Source organism: Phyllobates terribilis, unplaced genomic scaffold (assembly GCF_046119375.1).
Source record: "Phyllobates terribilis strain yellow unplaced genomic scaffold, ASM4611937v1 Scaffold_7__3_contigs__length_470593459, whole genome shotgun sequence".
Classification (NCBI taxonomy): Eukaryota; Metazoa; Chordata; class Amphibia; order Anura; family Dendrobatidae; genus Phyllobates; species Phyllobates terribilis.
The window spans coordinates 298,741,657-298,757,808 of record NW_027362767.1 but is presented as its reverse complement, the minus strand read 5'-3'; the positions used below and the strand labels follow the sequence as shown (position 1 = coordinate 298,757,808).

At 37.6% G+C, this 16,152-nt stretch overlaps 1 pseudogene; it reads left to right on the top strand.

Annotated features, from left to right (window-relative positions):
- LOC141155506 (homeobox protein CHOX-CAD-like) overlaps nt 1-13,522 on the top strand; it is a 40,408-nt pseudogene extending 26,886 nt beyond the window's left edge.
- Nucleotides 13,523-16,152: the final 2,630 nt, after the last annotated feature.

Genomic DNA, 16,152 nt, shown 5'->3' with positions numbered 1-16,152 from the left:
CAAAAAATAAATGTACAGTTATAGGGAGAGATCAGACTAAAATTTAAAGATCAGACAGTATAGAGGTCCTCTGTTAGGTCTATACTGCTTTGGGATTTGCTCTTATCATATTGATTCTTTTGGGTTGATTATAATTATTTATTGCTTATATAGCGCCATTAATTCAGCAGCACTTCAAGTGCATTATTATCACTGTTCCCATTGGTCTCACAATCTATATTCCCTATCAGTATGTCTTTGGAGTGTGGGAGGAAACCGGAGAACCCGGAGGAAACCCACACAAAGACAGGGAGAACATACAAACGGCTTGCAGATGTTGTCTTTGGTGTTAGTATTAGAGGTCTTTATGCATTTATATTGATTTACTACTGGTTATAAAGTATTTTTAGACTTATTTTTGACACTGCTTTTCCATATTTGGTTTATCTGTATGTTTCGTATGTGATTCATATTTATTTGATTATTACAAAGGGCGGTGGATGTTTTTTTTTTCCATTCAGTGATTCTGAATCGGATCATTATTATCATCTATACTTTCTGATCTTTATCATTTAGTTTGATCACTCCCTATTACTGCACATTTATTTATTGTATATATTTATTAATAAACTTTATCTATTTAATAGCTATATACTTGTTCACCTCTATTTTTTCTTTTATTGGGTACATCACTTGTAATATCATTGTCCCAATTGAAAAAAAAATATCACCCCCCTCATTGAAAAAAAAAGTTGAAATAAAGCTAGAAAATGTAAAGAGAATGGAAAATATGTGTCAAGATAATCTATTAAGTTACCTACCTATACATTACCTAAGGTGCCTTTATAGACATGGGAGGGGAGAGAGTTGAGTGAAACATGAAAGGGGTGAGTTTGACTATTGTTCAATTTTTCGTTGTTATGTAATTTTATAATTTGAATATTAAACAAAATAAATAATGGACTTTTCAATACTTTTTAGTATTAGGACGTAGGTTGTTAGAAGTGCATACAGAGTATAAATCTAAATTAACCCTTCGATCTGATACAATCAATGCAAAAAGAAATAGTGGTACAGATTGTTTAGAAAGTCATAACAATAGTCATTAGTAATCTTATTACTTTTCACTTAAATCGCTATTTATGCGTATGTCATATGTCTCCCTATAGACGGATCCTTCAAACATTGTCAGAATCTGACAACAGAAAATCAGAAAGTATCTAATGTCTTTAGTTACCCACCTTTAGAATTATATCATGAATCACATCGGCTATTTCAGGATGTAAGGTTGTTCTTTCTGCATATACTTAAAAGGGCAAAACCCATACCAAAACTCTGAAAGAGATGAACACAGGACAGGCTGTGGATATTAATACATATTCCTTTTATTCTCTGTGAAATTAAATTCACTTCTATTGTACTTTGTTACAGATTTGCAGTGAAGAATATACAAAAAGCTGCAGCAAATCTACCGTGTCTGAATGAAACCATAATATAACTTATTAATCTATTGCTGGCAATTGATCAACCTAAGGTCATTTCAGATAAGACAACACTAACAGAAAACTGGTGGTGTCTCTGCATTCAGATGCAGGGGATTTTATTTGCTATGAAGACAATTAATTATCCTTACGACCACTCTGTATAGTAGCTATAATTGCCCCATGTAAATGCCCCATGTAAATTGGATTTTAATGGAAATTCAAGCCCTCTTTCTTAAGAGACAGCCCATAGAAAAGATGTAAAATATGTAATGACAGGTATTGTTTAACAATGTGTGATAAATACAATGATAACTCAATGAGCAAATTACCATATTATAGAAGTGATTCTAGGGGTATGAAGACTTCTGCATATGCTGGACCAGAGAGCAGACTTAAGGCTGCCTCTTCTTTACATGCTAATGATGGTGTTTTGTAAACTCATTGTGAGGTCCCTGGGTTTTGGTCACTTTGTCCATGGTTTAAGGACTATCGGTCATATTGAGGTAGCAAGACCCTTTTCACACTTCTTCCCCTTTTAGCTTTGATATGCAATTTTGTCTTCCCATATCCCCCTTTCTCCTGAGGTTATACAGCCGGAAAGAGTGATGATTTTCACAGCAAATAAAAGACCACTGGCTTTTTTTACCCATGTAGACACTTTATGGCAAAATATTATACTATAATATTAATAGCTAGATAGATAGATATGATTTTGCTACATCTTCTCATTCTTTCTGTTGAATTATTTTTGAAGAATACTCTGGGTACATTGTGAGCATCAGATGTTACCTATAGATAAATACAGCTGGCAAAGTCATAAAGTTGGGGGTTGAGCATGGGAAGAACTGGACATAAATACATTGGCTTTTACTCTACAATGAACACTACTATACAAAGAGTGCACCAAAAGTCCCTTCTTTTTGTGTATGATACAAAAGGAATTTTTGTGAAGGTGCAATAAATAAACAACAGAGTAAATTGGGCGTTCTGTAAAAATAGTGTGCACAGGAAAGAGGCAATTTAGAAAAATAAACAAAGGATATGTACCTATACTTTTCTTGCAAATTCCTAAGAAATTTGCATTTATGATTTTGTAATAAATAAATAAATATATATATATATATATATAATATATATATATATATATATATATATATATGTGTGTGTGTATTAGACTATAAACTAAAAATGCTAGTTGGGTAATACATAATAATATATAGTAAAATATATAATGATTTTTCAATATATATATTTACATGTGTGTGTATTAGACTATAAACTAAAGATGCTAATTGGGTAATACATAATATATAGTTAAATATATAATAATTAGCATTTATGATTTTTCAATATATATATATACATGTGTGTATGTGTATTAGACTATAAACTAAAAATGCTAATTGCGTAATACATTTAATTCATGCTGTCGGTTTGAATTTAATTTCTTATTTTTTTAACATAAAAAAACGATATTCTTTATTCTTATGGATCCATATTTTTACAATAAAGAGATTCTCTAGTATTGACAACCACTTTTTATATCTGTTGTTGAGACATGTTGAAGCCATGGGAGATAGTTTATAAGTTTGGACCATCCTCCATTAGAACAGAGCCTCTCTGCAGAATCATGGTTATCCAATGGAGACAATGAATGTTGTGGCATGTACAATCAGTAAGCAGTCTTCCTTTTGGTACCAGCTGGTACCAGCTGATCATTACATGGCTTGTCCAATCCAGACAACCCTTTTAAATTCAACAGACAGACTACTGCAAAAATACACAATTATGTAACACTAACAAAGAATCTTATCGATATTCTCAGAAGTGAAAGAAATCTATTATCCCTAAAATAGATTATAATTTACTAATCATTAGGGATTCGACTGAGACCGACACCAAGGGATCTGAAAATGGGGCTCTGTAGAAATCTTGAATGGAGGAGCAGTGAGCATTTTCGATCTCCTCTCCATTCATTGTCTATAACACTGCCAAAGTAAGCCAAGTACAGTGCTTGACTATTTCCAGCAGTCCCATAGACAATGACTGGAGAGCAGGTCGAACATGTGCACTTCCACATCATTCAAGATGGGGCTCTGAAAAAATAAGCCACTGCCAGTGTAGTATGGCAGCTGATGACTCCTCTATCTCTACTGGGATCCAAGGGGTAACGTTTCTCCTTGCGGAGAGTGACATGTCAAGCCTGACATGCCAAGATGAGGAGACATTTAAGCTGCAATTCTCCTATAGGAAATATGAAAATTGTCTCCTCAGAGAGGAAGAGAACTAGAACTCTATGTCACCAGTTCTCACACTTTGCACTGATGACTGGCAGTAGCCTGAAACACAGCGTCTGCAAATTGAGATTCTGGTTTTGGCTTTTATCCTAAGTCATATGACAAGGCTCGTTAGAGAGTCGATATTGACTTTTAGGATTGCTACTTCCTTTATGTGGCACTAGAGATCTATTACCACTGGAAACACATCAGCTCAGCCAAGCAGCCATGTATAAAGTGGAGACAGGGGTAAGAGCTGCCCGCCAGATGAGCATTGGGCCAAAAGCATAAGGTGTCCCCATATTACAGGGGTGGTCAAAAACTATTTATCTTAAACCTAAATCCCCATCCATTTAATGTACTAATCTCTTTTCTAATACACTTTAATTAAAAAGTCCCTACGTTCCCTCACTATGCTATCTAACTGCTTTATTTATTTTTTTACTACTTCCTGTTTGATGCATGCTGGGATACTCAAATGAGTCATCATCAGGGGGCCGGGGCTGTGAGGTCACTGCTGCAGCCTCTGCCCCTGCCCTGAAACAAAGGGTCATCAGTGATATCCGTTTCAGGAGCTTTGCTCTACTGAGCATACGTCGGTTGTCAGTTTTGACATACGCTCATAAGATTTTTGTCACAGTGCAATGTGCACAGTGACAATGCGCTCCCTTGCCGGTTCTGTTGAGAAGTGACAAGCTGGCAAGTGAGCGCACAGTCATTGTGCACTGTAAGAAAAAAAACAGAAAGCAGAGATCAGCGCTGCCCCAGCAAGTGACATCACTTACAGGGGCGGGGGTGGCCTCTGCTTGCTCAATCTCTCCTTACAATGCACACTGACAGTGCACTCTTTTGCTAACTCATCACATTAGCTTCAGGCCACATCTTTAAGTATAGCGGCCCTGCTGTATTGCTCTTATTAGAATAGGCAGGAGTTGTACAGCAAAACATAAATAAAATAGCGGCCTGTCAGTGCTAACCTCACTTGCATCATCTAAAAGTATATTTTCGCATCCACATATAATACAAATTCAAGTAGTCTTTTGAGAAGGGGCGAAAATTACCTGATTATGGCTGCATTTATGCTGGGTGATTATCAGGAACAGGCATTTCTAGGAAAACTCGTTTCCCGATATATGGCCTTTCTAAACAGGCTGCCAATCATCATCCAATGCAATGCAATAAAGAGCAATGCCCTGTATAAACAGGATATGTGCTGCCGAGGATGATACTGTACTTGCACAGAACAATCATGTTAATGATCATTCTGTGCGCATAAAAATGGGGTTAGCCTGTCCGATCAGTGATCATCTAATGGCCGCGATCGTTTAGTGTGAATCAAGAAATCACAGCCTAAAATCTTTGCATGTCTTTGGTTTAGAGATTATAGTTACGATTTATCTGATTATGGCTGAATCTATTACCACAGGCAGGTTTGAGGAAAATATCTTTAGTTCACTTTTTCTTCACAAGTATTAATCTCACTGTACTTTCTCTGACATGAAAGGGAGTCTGACCACCAGTTTACTGCTCTGGCTTGTCAGAAAGGATAAGATCACCTTGTAGCTCTTTGTCTGCTATCAGTTTAGAATTAGCACCTCAATAGCATTTAGAGAACCAATTTAGAACATCTTTGTTCCTCTGTATGATTCCAAGCTAACTTCAAAGAAAATTAGGAAGGATCAAAGGCTGTAGCACACTTAAGTTGTGTTGTATTTGTTTGTTATCTTCACAGTTGTGTTTTGCTTTTGTTCCTTTGCCTTTTCCCCCCTTGACTTGTTCACATCCTGTCTCTCGGTAATGTACAACTCACCTGGAGGCAAGTTCCATCCAAGACATAATGCGTCCTTCAGAGTGGAAACCAATGTAGTCTGGCACCATTCATATAATGCATATACTCTAGGCTGCATTAGGTTGATAATCTGGTTTTGCTACTGCTCATTCTTGGAATGCCCAGCATATATATATTCAGGGATGTCTATATATATATATATATATATATATATATATATATATCTATATAATGAAGATATGGAGAATTTGTAGATACATTCCGAGCTGCGGTTTATTGAACACATCAGATCTCAGGAATTTATTAAACAAGCGTTTTTTATTCAATGCGTTTTGAAGTGACATGCATCTTCCTCAGGAAACAACCACAAAAATATATATACAGTATAGACATTCCCAAATTTGCTGGGCAGAAGTTTTGTAAAGTTTATGTGTTGCTTTCAGATTCCTGACAATAAAATCAGAATATGATTTGGTTATTTTGCAACTCTTTTTTTATTTTTGTAGGAAAGACAAGAACCAAAGAAAAATATCGTGTTGTTTACACTGATCATCAGAGACTGGAACTGGAGAAAGAGTTTCATTACAGTAGATACATCACAATCAGACGGAAAACTGAACTAGCTGCAAACCTAAGTCTTTCTGAGCGACAGGTAAAAATACCCATTAGGCCACGTTCAGACGTTCAGTATTTGGTCAGTGTTTTACATCAGTATTTGTAAGCGAAAAACAGAAGGGGGTGAAAAATGCAGAAGTAGTGATATGTTTCTATTAGGGTATGTGCACACGATGCAGAAATGCTCAGGATTTTTTCCTGAGCGTTTCTGCATCTCTCTGGCAGGAAAAAACGCATGCGGATTGTACATGCGGTTTCCTGCCAGGGACATGCGGAAATGAAGCGGTCTTCACTTTCATTTCCGCATGCGGGTTGACAAGCGCTTCCCAAGCGATTTTAGCATCACTTGGAAAGTGCTTGTCAACTTCACACTATATAAATCCATGCAACCGGCATGGATTTATATAGTGTGTGATGTCAAAAAATAAAAAATAAATCTATACGTTACCCTCTGATGGCCCCCGGTGTCCTGCTTCATCGGTCCCGGCTGCCGGCAGTGAAGACTGTAGGACCTTCCGACGTCAGCGTCACGTGACCCGTCACATGACTCTGACGTCAGCGAAGGTCCTTCATTCAACCGCGAAGTGCGCGGGAAGCCGGCAGGACGCAGCGCGGGCCGTCAGAAGGTAAGTATATATATATATTTTTTATTTTATTCTTTTTTTTTTAATGGTACCTGGGTCTGGATGAGACTTTCCTCTCCTCCACACCCGGGTACCATCCGCACATTAGACCGCATGAAAAGCGCATCAACATATACAGTGATGCGGATTCCATGCGGTCTAATGCAAGTCAATGGCGGCAAAAGAGCAGCGTTTCCGCAAAATTAATTGACATGCTGCGGATTTTTGACCGCAGCGTTTACGCTGCGGAAAAATCCGCATCATGGGCACAGCACATGCGGATTTCCATTGGGGAACATTGCTGCCCTTCTACCATGCGTTTTTCATGCGTTTCCGCGGCGTTTACGCAACTGCAAAAACGCCGCGGAAACGCATGAAAAACGCATCGTGTGAACTCAGCCTTATACTTTTCCTCTGATTGTTCCTCTCCTGATTTTGGCTTATAAATACTTATGAAATACTGATCGGATACTGAACATGTGAATGTGGCCTTAAATAGATTTACAGATTTGTATACACCTTAGCGATCAGCTATTGGCTCAGTGATCACCTGTAACCTGGTAGGAAACCTGGCAGCAAGTGTTTGCATGAACACTTTGACTGGAGTCTGTTGGTCTAAGGCTATGTGCCCACGATGCAGAAATGAAGCAGAAATTTTCCTGAGCGTTTCTGCATCTCTTTGGTAGAAAAACGCATGCGGTTTTTACATGCGTTTTTGACGCTTTTTTCATGCGTTTTTGCATGCGGATTTGCGATGCGTTTTTCCAATGCATTGTATAGGCAAATCCGCATGCAGAAACGCACAAGAATTGGTCATGTCCGGATTTTTTCTGCAAGTAAAATCAGCACAGAAAAAATCCTGACCATGTGCACAGAACTTACAGAATGTCATAGGAAGTCATGGGATAACGTATGCAATGCGTTTCTGGAGCGTTTACACGCTGCAAATCCGCACCAAAAACGCATTGTGGGCACACAGCCTTATGCTTGGACTCGTTGAGTCCTGCAGAGGGAAGGTGTCCATTTGCATTACTGTTGGCCAAACGCTTGTTCATTCGACAGCCATTTCTCTGGATCCTTGCTCCCCATGCACACTTGGTTTGCATGTAAATGGTAAAGAGGGGAGTGAGCCTTTGCCAGACATGTCTAATAATGGCTTAACAAAAGGATTGGGAGTTGAAATTCAACATGTTGGATCATTCTTTTCCCTGAATATCATATGTCAGGAGCGGCGGGGGAGTCAGCAAGTCACATTAAAATCAGCGGATTTGGATATTTTTTCTCTAACGTGTATCGAAGCCTGGAAAGACGCTTTTTATACTGTCTTTGCATATTAACACCCCTATACACATTAAAATTAGGTAAGCCGAACCTGACTATTTCGGCTGGAAATGCCAACCATCTGATAGATTATTTATATGTATAAATACATGTGTGGTCAATGCAAAGGACTGGCACATGACTTATTCCTTAAAAAGACCTTCATTATGGGTGGAGCGATTCCGGCAGCTAAATAGGAAAGGGTTCTTTACAGTTAGAGCAGTGAGACTGTGGGATTCCCGACCGCAAGAGGTAGTAATGGCAAATATTATAACAGCATTTAAAAAAGAGCTGGATGCTTTTCTCACAAGAAACGGCATAGTGGGTTATAAATAATTTAGTGATAGAGAATGTATAACTGGTGGAGAAACGTTGAACTTGGTGGACCTGAGTCTTTTTTTCAACCTAAATCACTATGTAACTATGTAATATCTATGGGGTCCACCCAACTTTTTCCCTTAACAAATAACTTCTAGGAGACAAGGATCTTACCTTATGTTCTGTCTGCAAATAGGGAAGGTTGGGAGAGATACCTGTCAGCAGAACAAGCATTCAGCCAACATCTCTCTAATGTTTATGGCCACCTTAAAGGGCTTTTCCTGCTCTAGGAGATCCTCCGTTCTCTGACTGCAGTTTGTTTAATAAAACAAACTGTGCGTTATTCATCATGCCCTGTACATATTTAACTACACTAAAAGCACCAAGAGCATTAAATACAGTACTAAGGACTAAGCAATTATACGGCAGAGGAAAACTATTTGCAAGCTACAATAGCACTGCCATTACAACAGTGGCATGTAAATGTTTGGGCACCCCTGATCAAAATTACTGTTATTGTGAACAGTTAAGCAAGTTGAAGTAGAAATTATCTCAAAACGGCCTAAAGTTAAAGACGACACATTTCCTTTGTATTTTAAGCAAAAATATATATATTTTCATCTTGTACATTTTAAAGCTTACAAAAAGGAAAATGGGCCCATGCTAAAGTTTGGGCACCCTTGGAGGTTTGTGTGCTTAGATAACTTTTGACCAAGGTTTCAGACCTTAATTAGCCTGTTAGGGTTATGGCTTGTTCACTATCATCATTAGGAAAGGCCAGGTGATGCAAATTTCCCAGCTTCATAAAAACCCAACCTCCTCTAACCTTGTGCTAAAAAAACAGCAGCCATGGGTTCTTCTAAGCAGCTGCCTAGCACTCTGAAAATGGTGGAGGTACACAAAGCAGGAGAAAGTTATAAGAAGATAGCAAAGCGTTTTCAAGTTGCCCTTTCCTCAGTTCGAAATGTAATTAAAAAATGATAGTTAACTGGAACAGTGGAGGTCAAGATAAGCTCTGGAAGACCAACCAAAATTTCAGTGAGAGCTGCTCATAGGATTGCTAGTCAAGCAAATCAGAACCCCTGCTTAACTGCAAAAGACCATCAGAAAGATTTAGCAGACTCTGGAGTTGTTGTACATTGTTCTACTGTTCAGAGACACCTGCACAAATGTGACCTTCATGGAAGAGTCATCAGAAGAAAACCTCTCCTGTGTCCTCACAATAAAATTCAGCATTATAAGTATGCAAATGAACATCTAAACAAGCCTGATGCATTTTGGAAACAAGTCCTGTGGACAGATGAGGTAAAAATAGAACTCTTTGGCCACAATGATCAAAGGTATGTGTGGAGAAAAAAGGGCACAGAATTTCAGGAAAAGAACATCTCACCAACCATTAAGCATGTGGTTGGATCAATCATGCTTTGGGGTTGTGTTGCAGCCAATGGCATGGGGAATATTTCACGAGTAGAGGGAAGAATGGATTCAAGGAAATTTAAGCAAATTCTTGATGGAAACATAATGCCATCTGTAAAAAAGCTGAAGTTGAAAAGAGGATAGCTTCTACAAATGAATAATGATCCTAAACACACGTCACAACCCGCAATAGACTACCTCAAAAGGCAAAAGCTGTAGGTTTTACAATGGCCCTCACAGTCCCTGATCTGAACATCATTGAAAATCTGTGGCTAGACCTCAAAATAGCAGTGCGTGCAAGATGACCCAGGAATCTCACAGAACCGGAAGAATTTTCCAAGCAAGACTGGATGAAAATCCCTCAAACAAGAATTGAAAGACTCTTGTCTGGTTACAAAAGGTGTTTATAAGCTGTGATACTTTCAAAAGGGGATGCTACTAGGTACTAACCATGTGGGGTGCTCAAACTTTTGCATCAGCCAATTTTCCTTTTAGTAATTTTTAAAATGCAAAAGATTAAAATATATATAAAGGAATACAAAAGAAATGTGTCATCTTTAACTTTAGGTCTTTTTAGGGATCATTTCATCTTTTACTTGCTGAACTGTTCACAATAACAGTAATTTTGACCAGGGGTGCCCAAATTCTTACATGCCACAGTATATAATTTATGTATGAACAAATGGTTGTGATCAATGATAAATCAATGATACATGATTCTTTAGAACATTCATTGCTTAATCAACATTATTTTTCTTTTAATTCTTGCAGATAAAAATTTGGTTCCAGAACCGCAGAGCCAAGGAAAGGAAAATCATCAAGAAGAAAATGAATCAATTTGATGGAACAAGCTCTTTGCAAAGTGATTCCAGTTCAGCCAGTCCTAACACACTTTGTGATTCTCTGTCACATGCAGAAATGTCAAGCTCTTTGTACCAACCACCACAAATTGCACACAACTTGAACAATGGTCTACAGCCTAACGGCATAATCCAGCAAGTCACTGTATAAAGGGGTCGGAAATACACAGCCATTCACAACCACTGAGGATTGATAAAGACATTAGTGGTTCCATTGAGTATTGTCTTTATGTATCATCGACTACTTATCCGCTCTTCTTACTTAGTGACTTCCCTGACGTACTAACCAAATAGTAAATCATTGACTGTGAAAAATGTGTTTCCCTTTACCCCACAGCACTACCACCTCCAATGACTTTATATATATTTTCTTGCTCCTGAACTGGTTTGTAAATAAACTAATTCAATGAACAAGAAAAAGATCCACTGGTACAATGACTACTACATCTTCATATATGTATTAATTATCATCATTATTAATGGCCTTCAGCTCAATATCGAGCCATGGCTACTCGATGTATGTACATGGCTACTTGATGTAGGAAGATCGATCTTGTGCAAGCCTAGATAGGTCCACCTGGGTCTTCTCCACCGTTATCTTGATAGTATGAAGCCATCGGGTTGCTGGTCTTCCTCTTTGCCTTGTTCCTTGTATTCTTCTGACCATGATGTTCATCTCCAGTGATGACTCTCTTCGCATGATGTGTCCAAAGTAGGCAAGATGTAACTTGGTGATCCTTGCTTCGACTGACATGTCTGGTTTGATTTGTTTCAAAATTGATTTGTTTGATCTTCTTGCGATCCATGGTATTGATAGCATCCTCCTCCAGCACCACATTTCAAAGCTGTTGATTCTTCTTCTGTCTTGTTTCTTTATCGCTCAGGTTTCACATCCACATGCTACTACAGAAAAGACCAGACAATGTACAAGCCATGCCTTCTTTGCCAGTGAAATGTTCCTCAATTTGAAGACCTTGTACATGTAACTTTGGACATTCTAACTGCTGCAAACATGACACTGGATGTCACAACTATACGGCACACGTGTTTTAATAGATAATGTAAAATTCTTGGGTCCTGATTCATTAAGACTGGAATTTCGTACGCCAGACTAAAGGTCCATTTACATGTATTAAAAAGACGAGAAAGAGGAAAATTGTATAACTTTGTAGTTATTTAGTCTTGCATTAAAAACTGAGAGAAAAGTGAACTCATGACAGTACATGTCCAGGCATCAGGCCTATGCGTTTCCAGCAGACGCTCGAAAAGCGTAGACCCAATGTCTGGACATGTACTGTCAAAATTTTACCTTTTATCAGTTTTTATTGCAGGACTAATTAAATATGAAGTTTAAAATTTTTCCTCTTGACATAGCGGCTGCTGGATGAACAAGTCTTTCTCCTGTTTATTTAACCCAGGAAATGACCTGGTGCTATCAGTGCACCGCGCCCTATCTGGCATTCCTCCTAATATGGTGAGCTGATGATTTAACTTATTCTAATTTTTGAATTTTTTTTCTGTTTACATGGACCAAGCAGTCACGCAATATGACCACTGATCTGTAAACTTTTACTGATCGGTGGTCATTTAAATGCCTGTTTACACAGGTAGACCAAATTAAAAGATGATCGCTCAGTGTGCATAGGCTGCCATAGTTCTCGTAGTGTGAATCCTTTTTACACAGAAGGATGCACTGTTTTGCTACACAAAATATCATTTCACCCGATCAACAAGTGTTTTGCTCGTTCTTCGGGCGACCACTCATTCATGACTATATTGCAGTGTAAGTGTCCCTTTAAGGCGGGGCGTGCAGGAAAAAGATCCACCAAATTCAGCAAAAGGTGCTTGCCACTTAATAAATTTGGCGCATCTTATCAGTGGCGTGCACCTCATAGTCAATTTTGAAGCATTTGGGCGGGTGTAGATATGCCTCATCCCTCCTGGCTCATCCCTAGCTCTGCCCATTTGCCAGAGCAGCCCAAAACTGGCATGAAAATGGCAAAAGACCAAAAACTTTATGTGCAACTTTGCACTGGGCAAAAAATTTTGCGTCTTTTCAAAATGTTTTAAGCCAGTTTACTACAGAAATATTGTGTTCCAAACACCTAAATGATCCAGTCCCCTGCATATTTTTTTCTACTTATCCCAGCAACTGGAATGAAAGACTTTGCACATGGACAAAGAATAGTTTTAAATATTTCTCTAATAGGTTTGTTAGTTTACTTAAATTCTCATAATTATTAAAGCCTAATTTCATGTGAAAGTATGTAAAATTACATATGTAGGGGTCCATGTTGAAAGGAAAATTAGGTCAAATAGCTTCCTGAGTAGCTATTAAAGGGAATATTTAATCAGAAAATGACCTATAGTTTAATACAAGTTTTTGTGCTTCATGTATATTTTCAATATTTTTTTTGTAAAGGATTTTTTTTTCCATATATCTTTATTTAAAAAAAATAAATAATCTTGCAATTTTCACACTGGCCACTGGGGCTTTTTGAGACTCTTACTTCCTGTCCCATCAGGAAGCGTTTTCAGCAGGCTCCATATCAGCAGAGGCCGGGTTACAATGACAGGTAACACTTCTATACACATCTGATAATAAAGGATCCACCAATCACAATAGGGGATGTCATAGCTGACCCCGCTTCTTACCTTCACGGTAACCTTTGCATACACGCGCATTAGACACTTCAATACAAAATATAGGATCAGAGTCTGTTCATTGCTGCTAATGTACATGTTTTGTTTCCTAAAGTTTCAGGAACATCAACAGGTGGATATGGCAGAAGAAAGGTGTATAGATATCCGCGCTCCTCCATTTGAAAAGATGATCCGGTGATCAAAGGGTTAATGGAAATATTTTTTATTAATAAACTACATTCAAGTTTGGAAGAAAGATTCTAAAAAAAGCCGTAATAGCCAGTGTGAAAATTGCAAGATTTCTAATTTTTATTTTTTTAATACAAATAGTGATATAGAAAATAAAACATTGCAAAAATAAACAAAATACATTTAACACAAAAACCTGATTTAAACAATAGGTCATTTTCTGATAATAGCTTCCCTTCATTGTTGAGCAAGTATGGTCATCATGCAAGAGCACTGTCACAGGTAAGACTTCAGTTAGGATACAGATTAAATGTGTTTGTATTTTCACTTTCACGTATATATTCTACATATTGAGGCTGTTTAATTATAAGTTATAGACACTTTTGGAGCATTTTTTGACTTAAATGTACATATTTTTGGGTGTCATTTTTGGAATATCGTTTAATTAAACATTTTAGACTATTTGGCTTCTAAAGCTTCTATGTATCACAGCACATAGCTGGCTTCAGAATGAGTCAACAGTGAATCCATCAGCAATCTTGGATGGTAAGGCCTGTAACTCTTATTTTTCTTCTCCTGATTCATTTCCTAAGCTGATTTATGAAGTTGCCCCAATGGTATCCATAGAATTCAATTCTAGACTTTATTCACATCTGCATTTAAGGTTTCTCCAATCATATTGGAGAACCCATTATAAGTCAATATCAAATTATTCCATGTTGTTTACTCCCTTTATATACGTATGGAAACACTTCTTCTCCTCAACTAGATCTACCCCTATCAGATGTGAACTAAGCACAAACCTTTGAATGTGCCCTCGCCCAAACCTGATGCTTTTGGTGGTATGTAATGTGTATGGGGTGCAATAAACTAATATCTATTGTGTCAGCCATATAGTAAAAGAATGAAGAATTAGGACTGTTGAATTTCAGCATGCTTAAATCTTTTATTGTCCTGGGAGAAAGTGCTTGGAAGTGACAGAGGTGTCTGGTAACAGCTTATTTTCCTTGTTTGGCTGATAGTCCTCTCAAGTGCATTGTTGGTTTAAAGGGCACTTGTGTTAATTATGCTGTTTGATATCCCAGCAGCTATGTTCTAGATTGTCCAATCCTTATAAGAAAAAAAGTTTTCAGGAAAAGATTTAATATAATTTGTATTCTATTTATTTGAAACCCAGTAAATTCTGAGTTTAGCAGTCAAGTAGGCGGTTCTAAGCAGTAATTGACAGCTATCTTTGTATGCATACTGTATGGCAAAATAAAGTTATTGACATCCTACTGGATACTGGACTCCTCCACCCAGAATGAGCAGGGAGTTATGAACAAATAAATAAAATACAAATTATACTGCATCTTTAAGCACAAAATTATATATAATCTGTTTGAGTAAGAAGATTGAAACTGCTGCACTCCCCAGGTAAAACAAATTTTCTTTATTGTTGCATATGCGGTGTATTAACCCCTTCACCCCCAAGCCAGTTTTTACCTTCATGACCAGGCCAAATTTTACAATTCTGACTAGTGCCACTTTATGAGGTAATAACTCTGGAACACTTCAACGGATTCGAGTGATGAGACTGTTTTTTCGTGACATATTGTACTTCAAGATGGTGGTAAATTTTTTTTCGATATGACTTGTGATTATTTGTGAAAAAAAAACAGAAATTTGGCGAAAATGTAGAAAATTTTGCAATTTTCAAACTTTGAATCCTTATGCCCTTAAACTAGAGAGATATGTCACACAAAATAGTTAATACATAACATTTTCTACATGTCTACTTTACATCAGCACAATTTTTAAAGCATAATTTTTTTGTTAGGGAGTTAGAAGGGTTAAAAGTTGACCAGCGATTTCTCATTTTTACAACAAAATTTACAAAAACATTTTTTCTTTAGGGACCACATCATATTTGAAGTGACTTTGAGAGGCCTATATAACAGAAAATACCCAAAAGTGACACCATTCAAAAAAACTGCACCCCTCATGGTGCTCAAAACCACATTCAATAAGTTTATTAACCCTTCAGGCGCTTCACAGGAGCTGAAGCAATGCAGAAGGAAACGATGAACATTTACTTTTTTCACAAAAATTTTACTTTACAAATTTTTCTATTTTCACAAGGATAACAGGAGAAAATGGACCCAAAAAATTTGTTGTGCAATTTCTCCTGAGCACGCCGATACCCTATACATTGTTTAAGCCCCAAATTTTACATTTTCATAAGGGTAACATGAGAAATTGCATCATACAATTTGTTGTGCAATTTGTCCTGAGTTCACCGATACCCAATATGTGGGGGAAAACTGTTTGGGCGCACAGCAGGGCTCGGAAGGGAAGGAGCACCATTTGACTTTTTGAATGCAAAATTTGCTGGAATAATTAGCGGACACCATGTCACAATTGGGGAGCCCCTGATGTGCCTAAAAAGAGTTGACCCCCCAACATGTAACCCCATTTTGAAAACTAGACCCCTCAAGGAACTTATCTAGATGTGTGGTGAGGACCTTGAACCCCCAGGTGCTTCACAGAAGTTTATAACGTTGAGCCGTAAATATAAAAAAAAAAACTTTTTTTCCACAAAAATGTTCTTTTAGCCCCAATTTTTTTTATTTTCACAAGGGTAACAGGAGAAAATGCACC